Source organism: Cydia splendana, chromosome Z (assembly GCF_910591565.1).
Source record: "Cydia splendana chromosome Z, ilCydSple1.2, whole genome shotgun sequence".
Lineage (NCBI taxonomy): Eukaryota > Metazoa > Arthropoda > Insecta > Lepidoptera > Tortricidae > Cydia > Cydia splendana.
The window spans coordinates 31,218,980-31,242,131 of NC_085987.1; the positions used below are offsets into that span (position 1 = coordinate 31,218,980).

A 23,152-nucleotide genomic window follows, 5' to 3' on the forward strand; every position below is an offset into this window, starting at 1 on the left:
CATTTGAAGAAGTGGAACTGCTGATGATGATCAGAACAGAACTCTTCAACGACGCATAGTACACCTATGGGGTTGTGCACAAATCACGCGAGGTGTTTTCGGCTACTTTTTGACCCCCCCTCCCCCTTGGTGATATTTGGGAGGTTTTTGGGTGTATTTCTTTGAACTTTTTTCATTCCAATCATCCAACCTAATTTTAAGATAAATAGTACTGTATATAGAAAATCTTGTTTATTTTTCTATTTTCGTTAAATAGACTCGCTATTTTGAAGTGACGTGTGAAGATTTATGTTTAACGAAACCGAGAAAAAGTATCTATTGATGTGGTAGGTTTTTTTTCTTAGTTTAGTTCACTGTAGAAAGGTTTTCTTATACCCCCCTCCCCCAACGTGATCTATCGTGATTTTTACGTGACCCCCCTCCCCTTATCGAACCTCGCGTGATTTGTCTACAAGCCCTATGGTGATTTCGAATTTCGATTTTGACTTGGACTGGGACCCGGACTCGGACCCAGACCCGGACGCGTACCCGGATCCGGTTCGGACACGGACCTGGACTCGGACTCGGACCCGGACTCGGACTCAGACCCGGACCTTGACCCGGAAAACCACTATGATACCTAAACTAAATAAACCACTATGATTACCTATCATAAAATGTAGGTATAAAGTATAAACCCCTCCCGCTCAAACTCCCGTACACCGCACCGCATGCGCCGTTAAGTGGGTTAGGTTAGGTTTGAACTGCGATCCTCACAGAACCGAACAAAAGTGGGTTAGGTTAGGTTAGAACTGCGAGCCTTACAGAAACAAAATGCTACTAGAAAAAAGGGTTTGATTAGGTTCGAACTGCAATCCTCACAGAACCGAACTGCTATCAGAGAAGTGGGTTAGGTTAGGCTAGAACTACGACCCTTACAGAAACAAAATGCTAGAAAAGTGGGTGGTTTTACCTCCTTTTCTACATAGTGCACCATCTACCATAATCTTTCACCGGGCCCCATAGAAGTCGGTTTTTTTTTCTTAAAAATTATTTATCTTCACACATGTAAAGTCTTGCATTCGATATGAAAAGTAGAGTGTTTAACTCGGGTATAAAGCACCATTTCCGTCTCGGACTATTGGTGCTCTCACTGCGTTCGAGCGCCAAACTACCTCGACAGAAATGTGTACCTTTCAACCCTTGGTTAACAATCTACTATTTAAAGGTATTAAATATTTATGGAAAAAATTGAAAATGTACTACTTGTAGAAATTTATCTTAAAGATGTTTTTTCTTAAAGTTAGGCAATTGTTAATTAACAAGATTTTCTGGAACTTCCTCCTTTATTGAAAACTAAAAAAAAATTAAATAACTATCTTAAAGTTTTTTCGCTTATTGGAGCGCTTCTCATATACATGTTTACTAAGATCACATTATAAAAGTTTTAATAAAGTTAATACTTTGCTTAAAAGAAGTCTTAGAATAACAGAAAAAAATTAACAATAGAATAAAAAAAATAAAAATAAACAAAACGAAAACCATAATAAAATAACTTAATATAATATCTTTAAAAAAAAAAGGGAACCGCCTTCAAAAAACCAACCCACTGAAAAGCACAAAATAAATTTTATATGGCACCCCTATACGTGTCCAGTCCCTATCCCGTCGTAAAGCAAATTTCTGCCAAAAAGTAATTAATACCTAATAATAAGAAAATTAATAATCATCCGGGTAATTACTGAAAAGTTTTTGAAGTCGGTGCTAAACCAACAAAAAATTTTTCAAACCATCCATGTACTGTACACCAAAACCATCTCCAGAATGTAACACTTTTCTGATAACCGCATCGAAATCGGTTCAGCCAAACGCGAGATAATCACAAACATACATACATACAAACAAACGGATCAAACTAAGAACCTCCTTTTTTTAAAGGCGGTTAGAAAAAAGTTGATTGACCCACCTGGTGGAACTCTGCAACATAGGTACACGACGACAAGTCGGTTAACCAAAACAAAGTGTGACTATGTTGCACCAAACCTGAGTTCCACTAGGTACAGCCAGGGTGCAGCATCAGCTCTATCTTGGGTACTGCTCTCCCAAGTGCTCATCAAGATGTGACGGATGACCAAAATAGCGTGGGCCTATGTTGCACCAAATCTGAGTTCCACTAGGTACAGCCAGGGTGCAGCATCAGCTCTATCTTGGGTACTGCTCTCCCAAGTGCTCATCAAGATGTGACGGATGACCAAAATAGCGTGGGCCTATGTTGCACCAAACCTGAGTTCCACTAGGTACAGCCAGGGTGCAGCATCAGCTCTATCTTGGGTACTGCTCTCCCAAGTGCTCATCAAGATGTGACGGATGACCAAAATAGCGTGGGCCTATGTTGCACCAAACCTGAGTTCCACTAGGTACAGCCAGGGTGCAGCATCAGCTCTATCTTGGGTACTGCTCTCCCAAGTGCTCATCAAGATGTGACGGATGACCAAAATAGCGTGGGCCTATGTTGCACCAAACCTGAGTTCCACTAGGTACAGCCAGGGTGCAGCATCAGCTCTATCTTGGGTACTGCTCTCCCAAGTGCTCATCAAGATGTGACGGATGACCAAAATAGCGTGGGCCTATGTTGCACCAAACCTGAGTTCCACTAGGTACAGCCAGGGTTCAGCATCAGCTCTATCTTGGGTACTACTCTCCCAAGTGCTCATCAAGATATGACGGATGACCAAAATAGCGAGGGCCTATGCTGCACCAAACCTGAGTTCCACTAGGTACAGCCAGGTTTCAGCATCAGCTCTATCTTGGGTACTGCTCTCCCAAGTGCTCATTAAGATGTGACAGATGACCAAAATAGCGTGGGCCTATGTTGCACCAAACCTGAGTTCCACTAGGTACAGCCAGGGTTCAGCATCAGCTCTATCTTGGGTATTGCTCTCCCAAGTGCTCATCAAGATGTGACAGATGCACCTACGACTATACCGTCATAGTTTAGTATTAGGTATTAGTCATGTATATATTATATAGTAATACAATAATTTGTTATGTTTATAACTTACATGTTTGGTATACCTGTTAATGTAAGTTGTCAATAAATAAATAAATGATAAATGATAAATAAAGATGACTAAAATAGCGTGGGCCTATGTTGCACCAAAGCTGAGTTCCACTAGGTACATCCTGAGTTCCACTAGGTACATCTAGAGTTCAGCATCAGCTCCATCTTGGGTACTACTCTCCCAAGGCTCATCAAGGCGTGTCGGATGACCAAAACAGCGTGTGCCTATGTTGCATCAAACCTGAGTTCCACTAGGTACAGCCAGGGTTCAGCATCAGCTCAGATCTATGTATACTAAAACTTTATCCAGAATGTAACAAACACTTTTCTGAAAACCGCATCAAAATCGGTTCAGCCAAACGCGAGATAATCGCTAACAAACATACATACATACATACTTACATACATACATACATACATACATACATACATACATACATACGGGTCAAACTGAGAACCTCCTTTTATTTGAAGGCGGTTATAAAAGAAAAATCAAGGTGAAATTGAAAAATAATATTATAATTATAACCAAAGTATTATTTTTTTAAGATTTTTTATAACGTGGTCCTGGCAATTTCGCAGGAAGAATTTTATTGAATATGACTCGTTATGCATTGGCAGTACGTTTGGATTTGGCGCTGCCGCATCGAATGAGTTAAGTGAGTAGGAAGTTATAAATGTAATTATTATTTTATTTACCAGTGATATTACGAGTACTTAATAAGTACCTGATTTACATAAAATCTGGCGCGAGATCCATAAAATCGGCATCTTGGTCTTGAATATTGGGTGCTCTAGTGAGTTTTGTGATAAGAGATTCCCTTTTTTGCTTCCCAACGTCGATCGGAGGTTTTTGTGACCTCTGCAGATAAGTCTTTATAATGTGTTGTCTTCTGGCGTCGACCAGTTGGCGGCGATATTGGTCCAGCACTGATGGTGGTATCGCCATCGACCCGGCCAGCTGGCAATTTTCGCCAATTGCAATTCTCGAAACATTGCTTATTTTATCTTGAGACATCATTTCATTATCATATTTTATCAACTCCTCCATGAAAAGATAGAGTTCCTGGCACATTCTTTGAATATTTGTCAAATTCTGTATCAGCTAGAATTGTTGAAAATTGTTTAAGGTCATGAGGGGTAAGAGAAACATCATCAGACCTTCACTGATCTGATGACCGAATTAATAGATATTTAATATAATATGTTGTCGAGGAGGGGCCTAGGCTTAGAAGGTAGGTTTTAGGGATTTTTTTTGTTAGGTTTAGTTTTAGTTATTGTATTTTATAAGGTGATTGTTAATGCCAAGTTTCATGTAATTTAATAAAGTTTTTTCCCTCTATATGTTACGAATAATAATAATAAAGGTTGCCCAAAAAAATATGTTCATATTATCCGGTAGCCGTATAGCAAATAGGTACAAACGGGTAAGTTGATATGGATAATTGCGTACATCTCCTTACCACTTGAGAAACATCAAAATTATGGCAATTTTAATTCGAATACAGCAGTAAGTGTTGCCTGCGAAAAAGTGACGAAAAACCGGTCATAAATATTTGCGAGTCTTTTAAATGAAATAAGAAGGGAAGACTTTTAGACAACTCAAAAACGCTAGCCGTTTGAAAAACATGCATCGCACATTTTTGTTAATTTATTCTTCTTATCGCTTTTATCACGTCGAGATTAAATTTCTAACATATAGTCATATGGTCAAAGGCGTCGTTACCTGAGCGGTTGTCCAATTAGGATCCGTACGTTGATTTCGAAAAGAAATTCGAACAATTTGTGCCATTTTCGTGCGCATAAGATATACTTTTTCTCCAATGCTAAAAGCTTTGTACTTCCCGAAGTCGTCTTTTAAACCCCATACTGTGTCTGCTTTACGCACGAGTTCAGAGACTAATGTTCGACCCATCTCTGTGAGAAGAGACGTATCCTTATGGCTACCCGACCATGTTTCGTGGCCTTTCAGCAACACTGGAAGCAAATAATGAGTAGGTACCTAGTGTATATAGTCAGTCGTTATTTTGCCTAAAACTCTTCCAGAAATCGATTTTCGCTCAAGTCATCTCGGATATGGGTATATTTTGTATTCAATGCATTCAGTATGATGTCCTGAACACAAATAATATGAGAAGACAAGCGCGAAAATGGGGGGGGGGGGGGTATCTATAAATAAAATAAAAATAAAAATCATTTATTTCAGGTCTTAAAAAACCCATATTACATATACAAAAAATTGATAAAAAAATTAAAAAATTAAATATAAGTTGGTCAAGCAGATCTTGTCAGTAGAAAAAGGCAGCAAATTTGAAACATATAGGCGCAAAGGGATACCTATCGTCTCATAGAAAATTTGATTTCGCTCCTTTTTAACCGACTTCCAAATCCCAAAGGAGGAGGTTATCAATTCGGTTGTATGTTTTTTTTTAATTCTATTATTTTTATTTTTTATGTTTGTTACTCCATATCTCCGTCATTACTGAACCGATTTTGATTTTTTTTTTAATGTATTGTATATGCATACAGATTGGTCCCGTTTTTGTCAAAACCCAGTTCTCAGAACAGAACTCTTCAACGACGCATAGTTCACGTTTGGCAATTTGTCCTCTTCGTTATGCTTGTTAAGCAGGTTTAGTTTTTAAGCCACATTTCTGTCAAGCTCGAGTTCTGATGATGGGATCCATAAGGAATCGAGGGAACTCCTCAAATCTTAAAGGCATATATACAGGGTGTCCCATAAGTGACACCACACAGTGACACTGGAGGTAAACCAGTCCAAGAAGATCCAAACCAACTTAACATGACCCCGGTAAAAGTGGCACGGTTTTCGAGTTATGGCCAAATTAAGGTTTTTCATGAATTTTGACCGTTTTTAACATTGTTAGTGCCAGTGTGTACTCGGAAAGGTCTCAAAGTTAGTTTTTTTTATGTGTACGGCATCGTGAATAGTTAATTAAGATAACAGAATAGGTACTTTATCTATAAACAATGTAAAATGCAGAAAAGTACCGGTTTAAACTTGAATTAATTTAACAGCGAAACATTAATTTCAATTTCGACCACATGTCGTGAAAAAAAATTGCTAGAAAAGTAATGAGCAAATAACGTCAAAATATTGATCATGTTATGCAGATTCAAAAATGGTATAACACATGTACCTTTCTGCAATAAATTATGAATTATTATCATCTTTCGAAAGCCTCATAAAAAATAAGTTAAACCTTGGAAATCTGCAATCCGTTGCTACTTAGTAAAAATAACGATTTATGTTAAGATATTTCATTCTGGGTACAGAAATAAAAAAACGCCTATTCAGTATTTGCCGAATGCCTAAAAGAAAGAGATGGAAAATGCTTATCTCCCTTTTTAAGGATATCATTGAGTTGATAAAGGTTCAAAGAAAATAATACAGGTTGAAGTTTGAAAGGGTAGGTTGTAATAATTTTACAATAGGTGCTCGAATTGCTTTTCTCTGGCTCGTATGCATGCTTGACACCGTCATGTAAAACTTCAAGTTAATTTTCTTAAATTAATTTCGGATATGTTTCGTGCTGCCTCGAACATGCCGTCGTAGTTCCTCTTGGTACCTTATTGGGTTGGAATAAAATTTATCTTTTAAGTATCCCTAATAAAAAAAATCTAATGGATTTAGGTTCGGGGAAGGTAGGCCATGCCACTGGTACCAGTCGGCCGATCCCTCTTCTGGAGATGGAACCACAGCAAGATGGATGCCCGAAATTCCCAGATGGATCAGCCGATTGGGACCAGTAGTGGCATGGCCGCCGGGTTCCCCGGATTAAATCCATTCGATTTTATTCATTGGGGATGCTTAAAATGCTTAAAAGATACAGTTTACTCCGTGCCAATAAGGTCCCAAGAGGAACTAAGGCGGCGCATGTTCGAAGCAGCACGAAACATATCCGAAATTAACACTTTAACTCTCGCGTTTTGTACACATATTTAATTACACAAACGGGTCTACCGCGATATAATCCCGCGGGTATACCGCGGTAGACCCGTTTGTGTAGGTAATTAAATATATCCGAAATTAATTTGAAGTTTTACTAGACGGTGCCAAGCGTGCATACGAGCCGGGGAAAACAAGTCGAGCACCTATTCTAAAATAAAATTTGTTTAAAAAATTGATTAAACTTCAACCTGCAGTATTTTATTTTCTTTGAACCTTTATCAACTCAATGATATCCTTAAAAGGGACATAACCATTTTCCATCTCTTTCTTTTAAGCATTCGGTAAATACTGAATAGGCGTTTTTTTTTATTTCTGAATCCAGAATTAGATTTCTCAACATAAATCGTTATTTTTACTAAAAGTAGCAACGGATTGCAGATTTTCTAGTTTCCCCTTATTTTTTATGGCTGCTATTTAACGGTTCAGGCGGAGTATGTCACTTTCTTAGGACGTCACATTCTGAGGACGTCACATTCTGAGTTCGTCACTTTCTGAGTACGTCACTTTATGAGAACGCCACTTTCTGAGGACGTCACTTTCTGAGTTCGTCACTTTCTGAGTATGTCACTTTCTGAGAACGCCACTTTCTGAGGACGTCACTTTCTGAGTTCGTCACTTTCTGAGTACGTCACTTTCTGAGAACGCCACTTTCTGAGTACGTCACTTTCTGAGGACGTCACTTTCTGAGAAAGCCACTTTCTGAGGACGTCACTTTCTGAGTACGTCACGTTTTTTAGCATAGGTACGATGTAACAGTATAATATACCTGCACGAAAGATAAGCTGTTCGACAATACGGTCGCTTTTATATCCTACATACCAATACCAATCTCTGTTTGCCTTACGCCTGACTGGTAGAGAATTCCATTGGGCAGAGCAGAACGTCATATGTTTCGTGTAATAAAGTGAAAATAGAGAAATAAATAATAAAAAAACAATCTAATTATGTTTAAATCAGATTATTTAATTCAGAATACTTAGAAACTACAAGCACCAAAACATTTAGCCACAGATTGGAGGTTAGGCCGGCAACGGCTTTGATTCAATACACATAAATGTTTCTCACAGTAGGAACCATGATTTTATCATTCGCCGCTGTGATTAGCTGGTGAAGGTATCACGGCAAGCTCGCTGACACCAGTAGAAGGACATTCCCACATATTTACGTTTAAACGGACTGCCGCTCCTTTCGTGACAACATATTCTTCAGCATACCGCGTCTTCTGTCATGTCTCCATAAACTCAAACGTCTTTTTTTCTGATGATAGTGTAAAATTTGGATATCTGCGTATAAAATCAGCTCTTGCAGTTTGTTTCAGACAATATTTCTTCTCGTGTCACCTGTGGAGAATAGGCGTCAAAGGATTTTTTCTTCATAGCGTTGTCGAATTTCATAGTTCTCATGTTCTGCATATAATAATGTAATTTATTTGTTTGTTTTCTTCCTATATAGGTTAATATTTGGTTGATGACTATATTGCGATTTGACTTTTTGTCATAATCTACATAAAATAGAATCAGAATTTGAAAGCAGAACGTCACACCGTCATAACACCGTCATTTACAATGTCATTTACTACTTCTGGCCGAAATTATATAGAGTGGTAATAACAGACACATATTTTTTTGTAGGTAAGTATATTATATTGTATACAGGGTATTTGGTACATCGTTTGCTAAATTAAAACGGCTTATTATTAACCGGGCAACTAAAATATTAAACAGGAACTTTCATTGGGCATATAATAATATAATTTTGACGACCGGTCTGGCCTAGTGGGTAGTGACCCTGCCTATGAAGCCGATGGTCCCGGGTTCGAATCCTGGTAAGGGCATTTATTTGTATGATGATACAGATATTTGTTCCTGAGTCATGGTTGTTTTCTCTATGTATTTATTTAAGTATTTATATATTATATATATCGTTGTCTGAGTACACACAACACAAGCCTTCTTGAGCTTACCGTGGGGCTTAGTCAATTTGTGTAAGAATGTCCCTATAATATTTATTATTTATTATTAATTTGGCTGTGCATTAATATTTTAGCGCCAAAAAAAATATATTAGCCTCAAATATAAATCAATAAATAAAAAATAAATATAAGCATCATATTATTAAAAAAACTAGCAGCAAAATCAAGCCACCCAAAAAAAATATAGGGAACTTAAAGTGATAGGTTGGCGACTAAAATAATAAATTGGCAACTAATATTGTAAAGCGATCATAAAATTTAGTTGTCATCTAGTTGTTCACACCTAAGTAATCAACTATAGTCATAACTGAGCATGTCGTTTCAGCGAAGTAGTACTTTAACAAGAAAGCAGTTAAATTTAATTTATTTAAAGTATATTGATTTATTTAAAGGCTCCGTTTTTGTTGCCAAACTATTAATTTTAGTACCCATTTCTATTTTTTGAAACTACCCAAATTCGATTAATTAGTTGACCGGTTAAATACGTGCCAATTAAAATGGCAGATAGGCTGAGTCATTTGCTATCTTCCCAGGCCTAGAAATTTTTAATTTTGCGCACGTTTTTTTTTTTTCAGCATTATGCCAGTTTTTCGTATATTACAAATTTTTACTTGCGCAGTAGTAAAAAAAACCATGGCCAATTTTTTTTCTAGGCATGAGTAGATAACAAATGACTCAACCTATCTGCCGTTTTAATTTGCCAAACGATGTACCAAACACCCTGTATTTATAGTTAGTGATTTTTATTTTATTTCTAGTTTTAATTAAAATTTACTTTATAATAAAAAAATAAATTAAAACAATAATTTTAAATTTAATTTGTAAATATACAGTACCGTAAAACGGGGTCAACAGAAATCGCGGGGTGAATAGAGAAATTTTGAACTTTTTCTTTCAAGTTGTTATATTTAAAAACGTGCATCTCTAAAATTAGATTTTTCTGGAATGCGTATATAAGGTCTCGCCGAGGTAAGAAATGAAGCCTGTCTGAACTTTGTTCTAGCGGTAAATGTTTTGACATTAACTAAGTAAAAGTTAGCTAACCTGGTAATATAGTATTTGTAGTACCTAAATAATAAATAATACGAGTATCACAAATTTTCTCTATAATTAAGCATTTTTTTGCAAAAAACGAATAACAAGCAATTTTACGTGATAACGGGGTCAGTGGATACGCATATGGGGTGAATAGTTACGCCATAGGGGGTGACTAGATACAACAAACCTTGGGGGTTAAAAGACACGAAAAAATAATTTTGTGTCAAATAGCTGTTTAACAGATATATATACCATTTGCCAATAGAGTATCAACATAATAATGACCAAATTCGATGCCTATGACAACTAAAACTTAATATTTCTATTCACCCCTTTCTTGTGTCTATCGACCCCGTTTTAAGGATATGGAGAAAACTGGTAGTTTTCTTTGATTTTCTCTGAATTGGGTAGGTAAAAATTTATTTTACGAATGCAAAATTGAACAACTAACCAAGACTCAAAAAATGATATCAAAATTTTTACTTTTATCATTTGGATTATTGGCGTCTTTGTCTTGAAGTTGAAAATCGTGTCTTTTCACCCCGTTTTACGGTACTTGAATGTCACATATTTTAATATGAATTTAAATATTTACCTACTAGTTATGGTGGTGTTAACTACTCTATACAGGGTGGTACAAACCTCGATGTCCAAAATTTCTTTTTAGTTTCTTCACTACTTGGGCTATCAGATTACTTATTTGGGAACTTTCCACCTCGATTCCTTTGACCGGCGACTCTGTCAAATTATGACTATTGTCACTTTTTTTACCTTTAAAAAAACTTAGGGACTAGCAGTTTCTAAAATAACCAAAAGTCCTTGAACTCGCTTTTTTTTTATTAGGTAAAATCTAAACTTGACCTGCTTGAACGTAAAACTTTGATTTTTTAACCGACTTCAATTTCATAGAAGGAGGAGGTTCTGTATTCGGTTGTGGCTATGTTTTTTTTTATGTCTTTTTTTTCCAACTCGCAGCCAAGTGAGGATGCTGATTTTTTTTAGCAACTGCGTCGTTTGTAAAGGATTACAATGTTACAAAAAAAAAACATTCAAAAAAGTTCAATAGTTTCTTTAAATAAATTAATCGGTTCACCCCGGAATTTCTTAACAAACGTTAAAAGTTAAAAAATTTTTAACTCGAAAACTACGAAAAATCGGCTAACATACATAGGGTATATTCTAATAGCCAGCTAATAGCCCACGGATAGGGGAGCAGAATAGGGGATATTACTGCAATGTTCTGCCGCCAGAGTGCAGTACTCTAGTAAATTCATAGACTAACTTATACATACTCTGTGCCTTAAACTGTTTTTTGACAAGTTTTCACAGACAATAAAATATGACATTGATGCATCAAGGCGGTTTGTTAACAAGGGCCTACCGGTAAACGCGAATATCGAAATTTAGTTATCTGCCTCTTTATCGCTCAAATATGCAAGAGTGATAGAGAGGCAGAAACCGAACTTTCGATTGTCGTGTTTCACGGTAGGTCATGTGATTGACGTAGTGACGCATGATGTGTCATTGATGTTTGTTTACTGTATGTGCTAGTTGTGCCACCTACTCAGAGCTTTGCCTAATATTCCCTATTGAGGAATCTAAAAAAATTTTTGGACATCGTGGTTTAGACCACCCTGTTTAGTTTGAGTGTTGGATTGCAACTAAATCAGTACGACACTGTCATTTTCTATTACGCGATTACGTCCGATTTTACCCGAAAAACGAAGTTCATTCTGAGTGTTAACCTATATTACTTACTTTACTCTTTGGTTAACGGACTGTAAGTATACTTGGTCAAACCAATTTGTCATTAAATAAGAACAATAAAAACTACACTCATCTTTTTCTTTTGGGTGCTAGTACTAGTGTAAGACAAGGATAGTATGTTTATCTCTGTCTATGTTTGAAATGAGACAGTCCTTTGACAAACTATATAACCTTTTTGTAGTTTCGCATTTGAAATAGAAAAAAAATCGGCGATGTCAAATCGGTGACATGATAGATTTTTATTGTCAGGCTAAAAGTACAATGTAATATTAATTTAAAAATTCATCGTGTAACCTATATAGGAAAAAAGAAACAAATAAATTACATTAAATATATGCAGAACATGAGAACTATGAGAGTATGGATTACTCCATACGCAGAAGTGATTGATGGCTGAACATATTCTAAAATTCTCGGCAACGCTATGAAGAAAAAATCCTTTGACGCCTATTCTCCACAGGTGACACGAGAAGAAATATTGTCTGAAACAAAACTGCAAGAGCTGATTTTATACGCAGATATCCAAAATTTACACTAACGTCAGAAAAAAAGACGTTTGAGTTTATGGAGACATGACAGAAGACGCGGTATGCCGAAGAATATGTTGTCACGAAAGGAGCGGCAGTCCGTTTAAATGTAAATATGTGGGAATGTCCTTCTACTGATGTCAGCGAGCTTGCCGTGATACCTTCACCAGCTAATCACAGCGACGAATGATAAAATCATGGTTCCTACTGTGCGAAACATGTATGTGTATTGAATCGAAGCTGTTGCCGGCCTAACTCCAATCTGTGGCTAACATGTTTTGGTGGTTGTAGTTTCTAAGTATTCTGAATTAAATAATCTGATTTAAACATAATTAGATTGTTTTTTTTTTATTTATTTCTTTATTTTCACTTTATTGCACGAAACATAGGACGTTTTGTCAAATGGAATTCTTTACCAGTCAGGCGTAAGGCAAACAGAGATTGGTATTGGTATGTAGGATATAAAAGCGACCGTATGTCGAACAGCTTATCTGGTTGCTGGCAGTATACATTTTTCGTGCAGGTATATTATACTGTTAAATCGTACCTATGCTAAAAAACGTGACGTACTCAGAAAGTGACGTCCTCAGAAAGTGGCTTTCTCAGAAAGTGACGTCCTCAGAAAGTGACGTACTCAGAAAGTGGCGTTCTCAGAAAGTGACGTACTCAGAAAGTGACGAACTCAGAAAGTGACGTCCTCAGAAAGTGACGTACTCAGAAAGTGGCGTTCTCAGAAAGTGACGTACTCAGAAAGTGACGAACTCAGAAAGTGACGTCCTCAGAAAGTGGCGTTCTCAGAAAGTGACGTACTCAGAAAGTGACGAACTCAGAATGTGACGTCCTCAGAATGTGACGTCCTAAGAAAGTGACATACTCCGCCTGAACCTATTTAACTGATCACCAGATTTAGTAAAATTTAATACCAAAAAAATCTATTTTACCACCCTAAAATAATGAATGATCACCAAAATTATAACACCATTTTAATGTGAAATGATTACCAATTTTATTACACTTTACACTTAACCTTAAACTTTTAAAGGAAATGACACCAAACTAATCATTATTAACCCAAAAATACTAAATGATTACCAAATTTCAAACCCCATTTTAATGTGAAATGATAACCAAATGTTTAAATCTTGATATCATATTAAAGCAAATGACTCCAAAATAATCATTGTAAACCCAAAAATTGTAAATGACCACCAAAATTGTAACCACATTTTAATTAAAAATGTGCAAATATTTAATATAATTGACCGTTATCCTATTAAATTAATTAATCCACTTCGTCACCTTTTTCTAGTAGCATTTTATTTCTGTAACAGTCGCAGTTCTAACCTAACCTAACCCACTTTTCTAGTAGCATTTCGTTTCTGTAAGGGTCGCAGTTCAAACCTAACCTAACCCACTTTTCTAGTAGCATTTCTTTTCTGCAAGGGTCGCAGTTCAAACCTAGCCTAACCCACTTTTCTAGTAGCATTTCTTTTCTGTAAGGGTCGCAGTTCAAACCTAACCTATCCCACTTTTCTAGTAGCATTTCTTTTCTGCAAGGGTCGCAGTTCAAACCTAACCTAACCCACTTTTCTAGTAGCATTTCTTTTCTGCAAGGTTCGCAGTTCAAACCTAACCTAACCCACTATTCTAGTAGCATTTCGTTTCTGTATGGGTCGCAGTTCAAACCTAACCTAACCCACTTCTCTAGTAGCATTTTTTTTCTGTAAGGGTCGCAGTTCAAACCTAACCTAACCCACTTTTCTAGTAGCATTTCTTTTTTGTAAGGGTCGCAGTTCAAACCTAACCTAACCCACTTTTCTAGTAGCATTTCTTTTCTGCAAGGGTCGCAGTTCAAACCTAACCTAACCCACTTTTCTAGTAGCATTTCTTTTCTGTAAGGGTCGCAGTTCAAACCTAACCTCTCCCACTTTTCTAATAGCATTTCTTTTCTGTAAGGGTCGCAGTTCAAACCTAACCTAACCCACTTTTCTAGTAGCATTTCTTTTCTGTAAGGGTCGCAGTTCAAACCTAACCTAACCCATTTTTCTAGTAGCATTTGGTTTCTGTAAGGGTCGCAGTTCAAACCTAACCTAACCCACTTTTCTAGTAGCATTTCGTATCTGTATGGGTAGCAGTTGAAACTTAACCTAGCCCACTTTTTAGTAGCATTTCGGTTCTGTGAGGATCGCAGTTCTAACCTAACCTAATCCACTTTTATAGTAGCATTTCGTTTCTGTAAAGGTCGCAGTTCAAACCTAACCTAACCTACTTTTCTAGTACCATTTCTTATCTCATAGCCGTTTGACTTACCTTTCTAGTAGCATAACGAAATGCTACTAGAAAAGTAGATTAGGTAAGGTAGGTATGCGGTGCGGGGTACGGGGGGTTGAGCGGGAGGGGCTAGTAATTTTGGCATCAGTTTACTTTATTTGGTAATATGTATAAATTTTTTGGTAATCATAGTGGTTTATTTAGGTGAAAATATCGCATTAATTTGGTCTTCAAGATTTGGTGATCATTAATGATTTTTGGTGATCATTCAATATATTTGGTATTTGAATACAATTTGAAGTGCAGTCGTAATTAAAATGGTGGTACTTTTGTATTTTTAGGCCTTATTTTTTTGGTGTTCAGTAATTTTTTTTGGTAAGCATGATATTTTTATTTAGGGTACCAAAGTATTTTTTGGTGGTCATTATATTTGTAGCCATTTTTTATGAGGCTTTCGAAAGATGATAATAATTTCTATTTTATTGCAGGTAGGTACATGTGTTATACCATTTTTGAATCTGCATAACATGCTTAATAGCTTGACAGTATTTGCTCATTATTTTTCTAGTATTTTTTTTCACGACAGGTGGTCAAAGTCGAAATTATTGTTACGCCGTGAATTTAATTCAAGATTAAACCAGTACTCTTTTGCATTTTACATTGTTTATTGATAAAATACCTATTCCGTTATCTTAATTAACTATTCATGATGCAGTATACATAAAAAAAAAATAACTTGGAGACCTTTCCGAGTGCACACTGGCACTAACAATGTTAAAAACGGTCAAAATTCATGAAAAACCTTAATTTGGCAATAACTCGAAAACCGTGCCACTTTTACTGGGGTCATGTTAAGTTGGTTTGGTTCCTCTTGGCCTGGTCTACCTCCAGTGTCACTGTGACGTGTCACTTATGGGACACCTTGTATAGTGATTTTTGTGTTTTTATTAACAAATCAAACATATACATTCAAAAAGTGACATTTGAAGAAGTGAAACTGCTGATGACGACCAGAACGAAACACTTTAACGACGCATGCGAGTTTGGCGATTTTTCCTCTTCGTTATGTTTGTTAAGCAAGTTAGGTTTTTAAGCCATATTTATGTCAAGCTCAAGTTTTGAACATGGGATCCATGAGGAATACTGGGAACTCCTCAAATCTTAAAGGTATACGTATAGAATGTTTTGTATTTTCATCATAAAATCAAGCATTTACATTAAAAACTGTCGCATTTGATGAAGTGGAACTGCTGATGATGATCAGAACAGAACACTTCAATGACGCATAGTACACCTATGGGGTTGTGCACATATCACGCGAGGTGTTTTCGGCTACTTTTTGACCCCCCCTCCCCCTTGGTGATATTTGGTGAGGTTTTTGGGTGTATTTCTTTGAACTTTTTTCATTCCAATCATCCAACCTAATTTTAAGATAAATAGTACTGTATATAGAAAAATCTTGTTTATTTTTCTATTTTCGTTAAATAGACTCGCTATTTTGAAGTGACGAGTGAAGATTTATGTTTAACGAAACCGAGAAAAAGTATCTATTGATGTGGTAGGTTTTTTTTCTTAGTTTAGTTCACTGTAGAAAGGTTTCCTTATACCCCCCTCCCCCAACGTGATCTATCGTAATTTTTACGTGAGGGGGGATCCCCTTATCGAACCTCGCGTGATTTGTCTACAAGCCCTATGGTGATTTCGAATTTCGATTTTGACTTGGACTGTGACCCGGACTCGGACCCAGACCCGGACTCGTACCCGGATCCGGTTCGGACACGGACCTGGACTCGGACTCGGACCCGGACTCGGACTCAGACCCGGACCTTGACCCGGAAAACCACTATGATACCTAAACTAAATAAACCACTATGATTACCTATCATAAAATGTAGGTATAAAGTATAAACCCCTCCCGCTCAAACCCCCGTACACCGCACCGCATGCGCCGTTAAATGGGTTAGGTTAGGTTTGAACTACGATCCTTACAGAACCGAACAAAAGTGGGTTAGGTTAGGTTAGAACTGCGAGCCTTACAGAAACGAAATGCTACTAGAAAAGTGGGTTTTTATTAGGTTCGAACTGCAATCCTCACAGAACCGAACTGCTATCAGAGAAGTGGGTTAGGTTAGGCTAGAACTACGACCCTTACAGAAACAAAATGCTACAAAATTGGGTGGTTTTACCTCCTTTTCTACATAGTGCACCATCTACCATAATCTTTCACCGGGCCCCATAGAAGTCGGTTTTTTTTTTCTTAAAAACTGACAAGATTTGCTTGACCATCTATACATTTACAAACTAGGTACGCTATGACGTCATAAAGTCGGCGGTAAAAGATTTTTTCTTTTGTTTTAATAAAGATACCATGTGGGGTATTAAATGTAAGGGCCTGGTGAGTGGATTGCAAATATACAGGGTGATTCAGGAGATTTGAGCAGGACTAACACTGCGCATTTCGTAAATTATAAGCAACTGTTTCGTATCAGTATTAGTGAGGTTAACGTTAATTTTCTAGTCGTGTTGAAAAAAGAGTTATTAATTTATTCAAGACATGCATGGTCACCCTAAAATTAGAATACTAAACTAGGTAATAAGTACCGATATTGAATGTCATCACTATCATATATCATTCATCAGATAGTGATACCTTCTTCTTCTTCCTCGCGTTATCCCGGCATTTTGCCGCGGCTCATGGGAGCCTGGGGTCCGCTTGACAACTAATCCCAAGAATTGACGTAGGCACTAGTTTTTACGGAAGCGACTGACATCTGACCTTCCAACCCAGAGGGGAAACTAGGCCTTATTGGAATTATCCTGGTTTCTTCTCGATGTGTTCTTTTTCCCATGGATACCGCCTTTAGGAACATTACCGTTCAAATTCTCGGGCCAAATTAGCACACATACACAATTACGCCTACATTCAAATAAGACGACGCGTTTACAGAGCCTGTAATCAAAGCTGGTAAACAAAATAAGAGTCATCTTTATTACACTAATGGTACATAGCTAAGTGTAGATGAAATGCATATAATGTCAATAACTACCAATCAGCGACATTAATCCGCTAATAACCTTCTTGCTGTACGTACTGGCCGCTGAGAGTTCGCGGTTCATATTTGATTAGAATATGACTTGGACAGGGATAGGTTTATGCCATACAGTGAAGAACCAGTCAAATAATTCACGTATAATAATTTAATGCAGATTAAAAGATAACTAGTTAAAATGTTGTTATGACATGACAGACTAACTCAACATAAGTAAATATATCATTGTTGTATAAATGTATTCCGCTATAATAAGTATTTTGTATATTTTATTATCAATCTGCATGGCAGTGCGAAGTCACGTTCAGGTATAGTCTGTCCGATTTCTAAGATCAAGTACGCCATAGTAAATGTATGGCGAACTTGATCTTAGAAATCGTACTGGCTATACAGTCTGCAAAATTTACATGGGTACACGAATCGGGTCAAAAATATTTGAACAGGCGGGAGTCACAATAAATCCTCACTTTCAGTTCAGAATATTTTATATGTATATAGCCGGTCAAGCAAGTTTGTCAGTAGAAAAAGATGCAAAATTAAAATTTTGTATAGGACCACAGCCGTTCGCGCGCTTACATTTTCTAAATTTGCCGCTCTTATAATATTTTAAACTTTCGTGTTTTGAACACATATTAACTCACATTATACGAAACGAAACTGATTTACGTCGGTAAATCAAGGTAATTGAATATAATTCGCGTTAGACCCGTCTATAATGTGAGTTAATATGTTTGCCGCTCTTTTCTACTGACGGAAATGGCTTGAGAGAGAACCTACATATATGTGACAGTAGAGGGTGGATTCAAATGATCAACATTTTCAGATAATGTGTGTATTTGTTAAATTAATTCAGTGAAAGCATGATAGGAAAAAATTATCTACATATAGGAGACCGGGTATGATTATCTCACGGGTTATATCTCATGAATAGAACATATTCTAGATATCTTGCCAGGCATCCACTCAATTTCATGTCTCTCTAATTGGACAGCTTTTTTCCATAGTTCTCTGCGAATAGCATCTTGTGGGAATCTGAATGGAAAGTAATGTAAAATGACAATACCAAATTTGATTATTAATTTGAAGTAACTAGGTAGTTTTTTTATAGCTCCATCTCATGAAATAAAAAAGGAAAATACAAATCTGTAAGAAGGAATTTATTACTACATTTATAATTATATAGAAAATACCTAAACCAAACACAAGTTAATAAAATAGTCTACTTCATTTAGCATAACACCATCCCTATTATCCTCGCAATTTAAAAAGTCGTATGTTGTTATGAAAGTCGTATGCAGTTGTTACGTTTTAGCTTAGCACGGTAGTATTGAAAACAAATCGTCATGTTTTTTCAAAATTCTACTGAAGTTATCTGTTTACTACAAGTGAAAAGTGATTCCACTGTCCTTGGTATGAACTAAAATAACTTCTGCACCACTTCACGACACATGAATATATTTTTAATTACAAAAAAACGTTGTTTTTATAAATCAATTTAGCCATTTGTCACTGACTGTCATCTCGGTGGTACTGAGATTGCCAATCGAGCAGTTTGTAAGTACCGCCTATCGCGGGGTAGTTTGCGTTGGGTCACAATTGAGCGGACAGAATACTTCCATGTATAGCATTTCGCTGGTTCTTTCACCGAAAAGCGACTGGTAAATATCAACTGATATTCCATACATAAGTTCCGAAAAACTCATTGGTACGAGCCGGGGTTTGAACCCACGACCTCCGGATTGAAAGTCGCACGCTCTTACCGCTAAGGCCACCAGCGCTTCTTTAACACCTTCGACTTCAAACGTTTCAGTTGCTTAGGGCATATAAAACGGAATAATATATTATTTTATCCTTTTTGAAGTCGGTTTTACTTTTTTTAAACGTTTTTAAGGTTCCGTACCAAAAAGGTTAAAAACGGGACCCTATTCTATTACTAAGACTCCACTGTCCGTCTGTCCGTCTGTATCTCACGAACAGTGATAGCTAGACAGTTGAAACTTTCACACATGATGTATTTCTGTTGCCGATATAACAACAAATACATACTAATAAATCTTACTGGTCTAGTAAACTTAACGAAGAGGACAAATCTCCACAGTGAAATATGCATCGTTAAAGAGTTTCGTTTTGATCATCATCAGCAGTTCCATTTAATTAAATGTCACTTTTTCTGAACGTAAATACTTGCTTTATTGATGAAAACACAAAAATCGCTATATTTATGCCTATAAGATTCGAGGAGTTCCCTGGATTCCTCATGGACCCCATCATTCCCATCATCAGAACTGGGATTTGATAAAAACGGGACCAACTTGGAACTATATACCTTCAAACAAAAAAAATATTTTACAAATCGGTTCACCAATGACGGAGTTATGAGGTAACATACATACAAAAAAAATTCACAGATTTCGTGCCTCACACGACTATCGAGCACATTGGAAATGAATCTACGGAATTCGAAAAAATATTGTCGCTGAGCGACGAGAAAGTCTGGATAAGGAAAAAGTTCCAAAATAAAACTACAACGTTGAATGATAATTATTTTATTCTTAGACTAACACAAGTATCCTGGACATAACGCATGTGAACAAACAAATTGCAAAATTTCCACACGCGTATCGAAGTTTGAATAATTGTCGCCGTGTCGCATAAGTATAGGTACATATTTCATTTTTCGATTAATAAGCAGGATATATTAATGTTCAAAGTACAAGAAAATTATTACACGGCAAATCCGTAGTCAACTCGAGAAGTGGTGATCGGCAGCGGCGCCAGCGGCCCATTTGCTGCAAGATATGAAATTTTCTTGACAGCAGTTTGACGCGACGAGAGATGACCATAACAGCGTTTGTCTATGTTGCACCAAACCTGAGTTCCAATAGGTACTACCAGGGTTCAGCATCAGCTATCTTGGGTAATGCTCATCATGACGAATCGGGTGTCCAAAACAGCGTGTGCCTATGTTGCACCAAACCTGAGTTCCGCTAGGTACAACCAGGGTTCAGCATCAGCTCTATCTTGGGTACTACTCTCCTAAGTGCTCATCAAGACGAGTCGGATGACCAAAACAGTGTGTGCCTATGTTGCAACAAACCTGAGTTCCTTTAGGTACAGCCAGGGTTCAGCATCAGCTCTATCTTGGGTACTACTCTCCTAAGTGCTCATCGAGACGAGTCCGATGACCAAAACAGCGTGTGTTTATGTTGTATTAAACCCGAGCTCCACTGGGTTCAGCATCAGCTATCTGCTAGCAGTCGCCAGCAACATGCTGAGGTGCGACCATTTCGTGGCACTTTTTCTTTTTTATGTTTCTCTGTATAAGTTTTTATTTTGTGTTTCTCCCTCTCCCTCTCCCTCTCCCTCTCCCTCTCCCTCTCCCTCTCCCTCTCCCTCTCCCTCTCCCTCTCCCTCTCCCTCTCCCTCTCCCTCTCCCTCTCCCTCTCCCTCTCCCTCTCCCTCTCCCCTCTCCCTCTCCCTCTCCCTCTCCCTCTCCCTCTCCCTCTCCCTCTCCCTCTCCCTCTCCCTCTCCCTCTCCCTCTCCCTCTCCCTCTCCCTCTCCCTCTCCCTCTCCCTCTCCCTCTCCCTCTCCCTCTCCCTCTCCCTCTCCCTCTCCCTCTCCCTCTCCCTCTCCCTCTCCCTCTCCCTCTCCCTCTCCCTCTCCCTCTCCCTCTCCCTCTCCCTCTCCCTCTCCCTCTCCCTCTCCCTCTCCCTTCCTCCTCTCCCTCTCCCTCTCCCTCTCCCTCTCCCTCTCCCTCTCCCTCTCCCTCTCCCTCTCCCTCTCCCTCTCCCTCTCCCTCTCCCTCTCCCTCTCCCCTCTCCCTCTCCCTCTCCCTCTCCCTCTCCCTCTCCCTCTCCCTCTCCCTCTCCCTCTCCCTCTCCCTCTCCCTCTCCCTCTCCCCTCTCCCTCTCCCTCTCCCTCTCCCTCTCCCTCTCCCTCTCCCTCTCCCTCTCCCTCTCCCTCTCCCTCTCCCTCTCCCTCTCCCTCTCCCTCTCCCTCTCCCTCTCCCTCTCCCTCTCCCTCTCCCTCTCCCTCTCCCTCTCCCTCTCCCTCTCCCTCTCCCTCTCCCTCTCCCTCTCCCTCTCCCTCTCCCTCTCCCTCTCCCTCTCCCTCTCCCTCTCCCTCTCCCTCTCCCTCTCCCTCTCCCTCTCCCTCTCCCTCTCCCTCTCCCTCTCCCTCTCCCTCTCCCTCTCCCTCTCCCTCTCCCTCTCCCTCTCCCTCTCCCTCTCCCTCTCCCTCTCCCTCTCCCTCTCCCTCTCCCTCTCCCTCTCCCTCTCCCTCTCCCTCTCCCTCTCCCTCTCCCTCTCCCTCTCCCTCTCCCTCTCCCTCTCCCTCTCCCTCTCCCTCTCCCTCTCCCTCTCCCTCTCCCTCTCCCTCTCCCTCTCCCTCTCCCTCTCCCTCTCCCTCTCCCTCTCCCTCTCCCTCTCCCTCTCCCTCTCCCTCTCCCTCTCCCTCTCCCTCTCCCTCTCCCTCTCCCTCTCCCTCTCCCTCTCCCTCTCCCTCTCCCTCTCCCTCTCCCTCTCCCTCTCCCTCTCCCTCTCCCTCTCCCTCTCCCTCTCCCTCTCCCTCTCCCTCTCCCTCTCCCTCTCCCTCTCCCTCTCCCTCTCCCTCTCCCTCTCCCTCTCCCTCTCCCTCTCCCTCTCCCTCTCCCTCTCCCTCTCCCTCTATTTCTATTTCCACCACCACAAGAATGCATAGATTGTCGAATAGTGCGTTATCTACGCCCGTCTCAAACAGGATAGATAGAGTTAGACCAAGAAAAATCTGCAGCGATTTTGAAAGCCCACGCAGTGCAAGTGTTATTCTGCCGTCATAATCCCGATAATTCACAACAAACACCGATAACGAACTCTGCGAAACATGAAGTCATAAATATCCTGTGAAAAATGTCGTTCTGACTTTTTGACTATTTTAAGGTTAGGCTACAGGGCAAACCCTTAACCCGATCGTCTTTGTTTTAGGCTCAAATTGTAGCTGACTAAATTGTCCAGAGCCGTTTTTCTCAAATTTTTGATATCATTCTTCGTTTCCAAATTATCGAGCACCAAAATCAAAAATTCGGAAAAAATTGAATTTTATTTTCACTATTTCGACCATAACTTTTTTTGTTTTTGACTTTCTCGAATAATTATTTTTGCACCTTACAGCTCTCGTGATTATGCGTCTTTTGAGCCTATTTTTTAATATCATATCTTCACAACTTTCCGAGATATAAGGGGATCGCACTTTTTCGTGAAATCGGACCGTATACTGGAGCGAACGAAAAGACATTTCTAATGTCAAAAATACGGTCGAATTGATAAACTCCTCCTTTTTTTTGAATGAAATCATTTTTTTCGAATTGATAAACTCGGTGTGGATGAGCGTGCGATGAATGTAAGTGTGAAAGTGGTTAAGGTACCTAATTACTAATTTAAATACGTACATAATAAAAGAAAAGCCGAACAGACTACTCGCGCGTCACTAGACAACATGACTCACATGAAAAAATAACGAAGATTTTTTATCAAGCG

At 38.7% G+C, this 23,152-nt stretch overlaps 1 long non-coding RNA gene across 1 annotated transcript; it reads right to left on the reverse strand.

The window, feature by feature from the left end:
• Window positions 1-3,684: 3,684 nt before the first annotated feature.
• On the reverse strand, window positions 3,685-23,122 carry LOC134805071 (uncharacterized). Its single transcript, XR_010146243.1, has 3 exons — window positions 23,065-23,122; window positions 4,767-5,017; window positions 3,685-4,145 (listed from the first exon to the last, which is right to left on the reverse strand). It is a non-coding gene; the product is annotated as an uncharacterized LOC134805071 (long non-coding RNA).
• Between the last annotated feature and the right edge of the window lie 30 nt (window positions 23,123-23,152).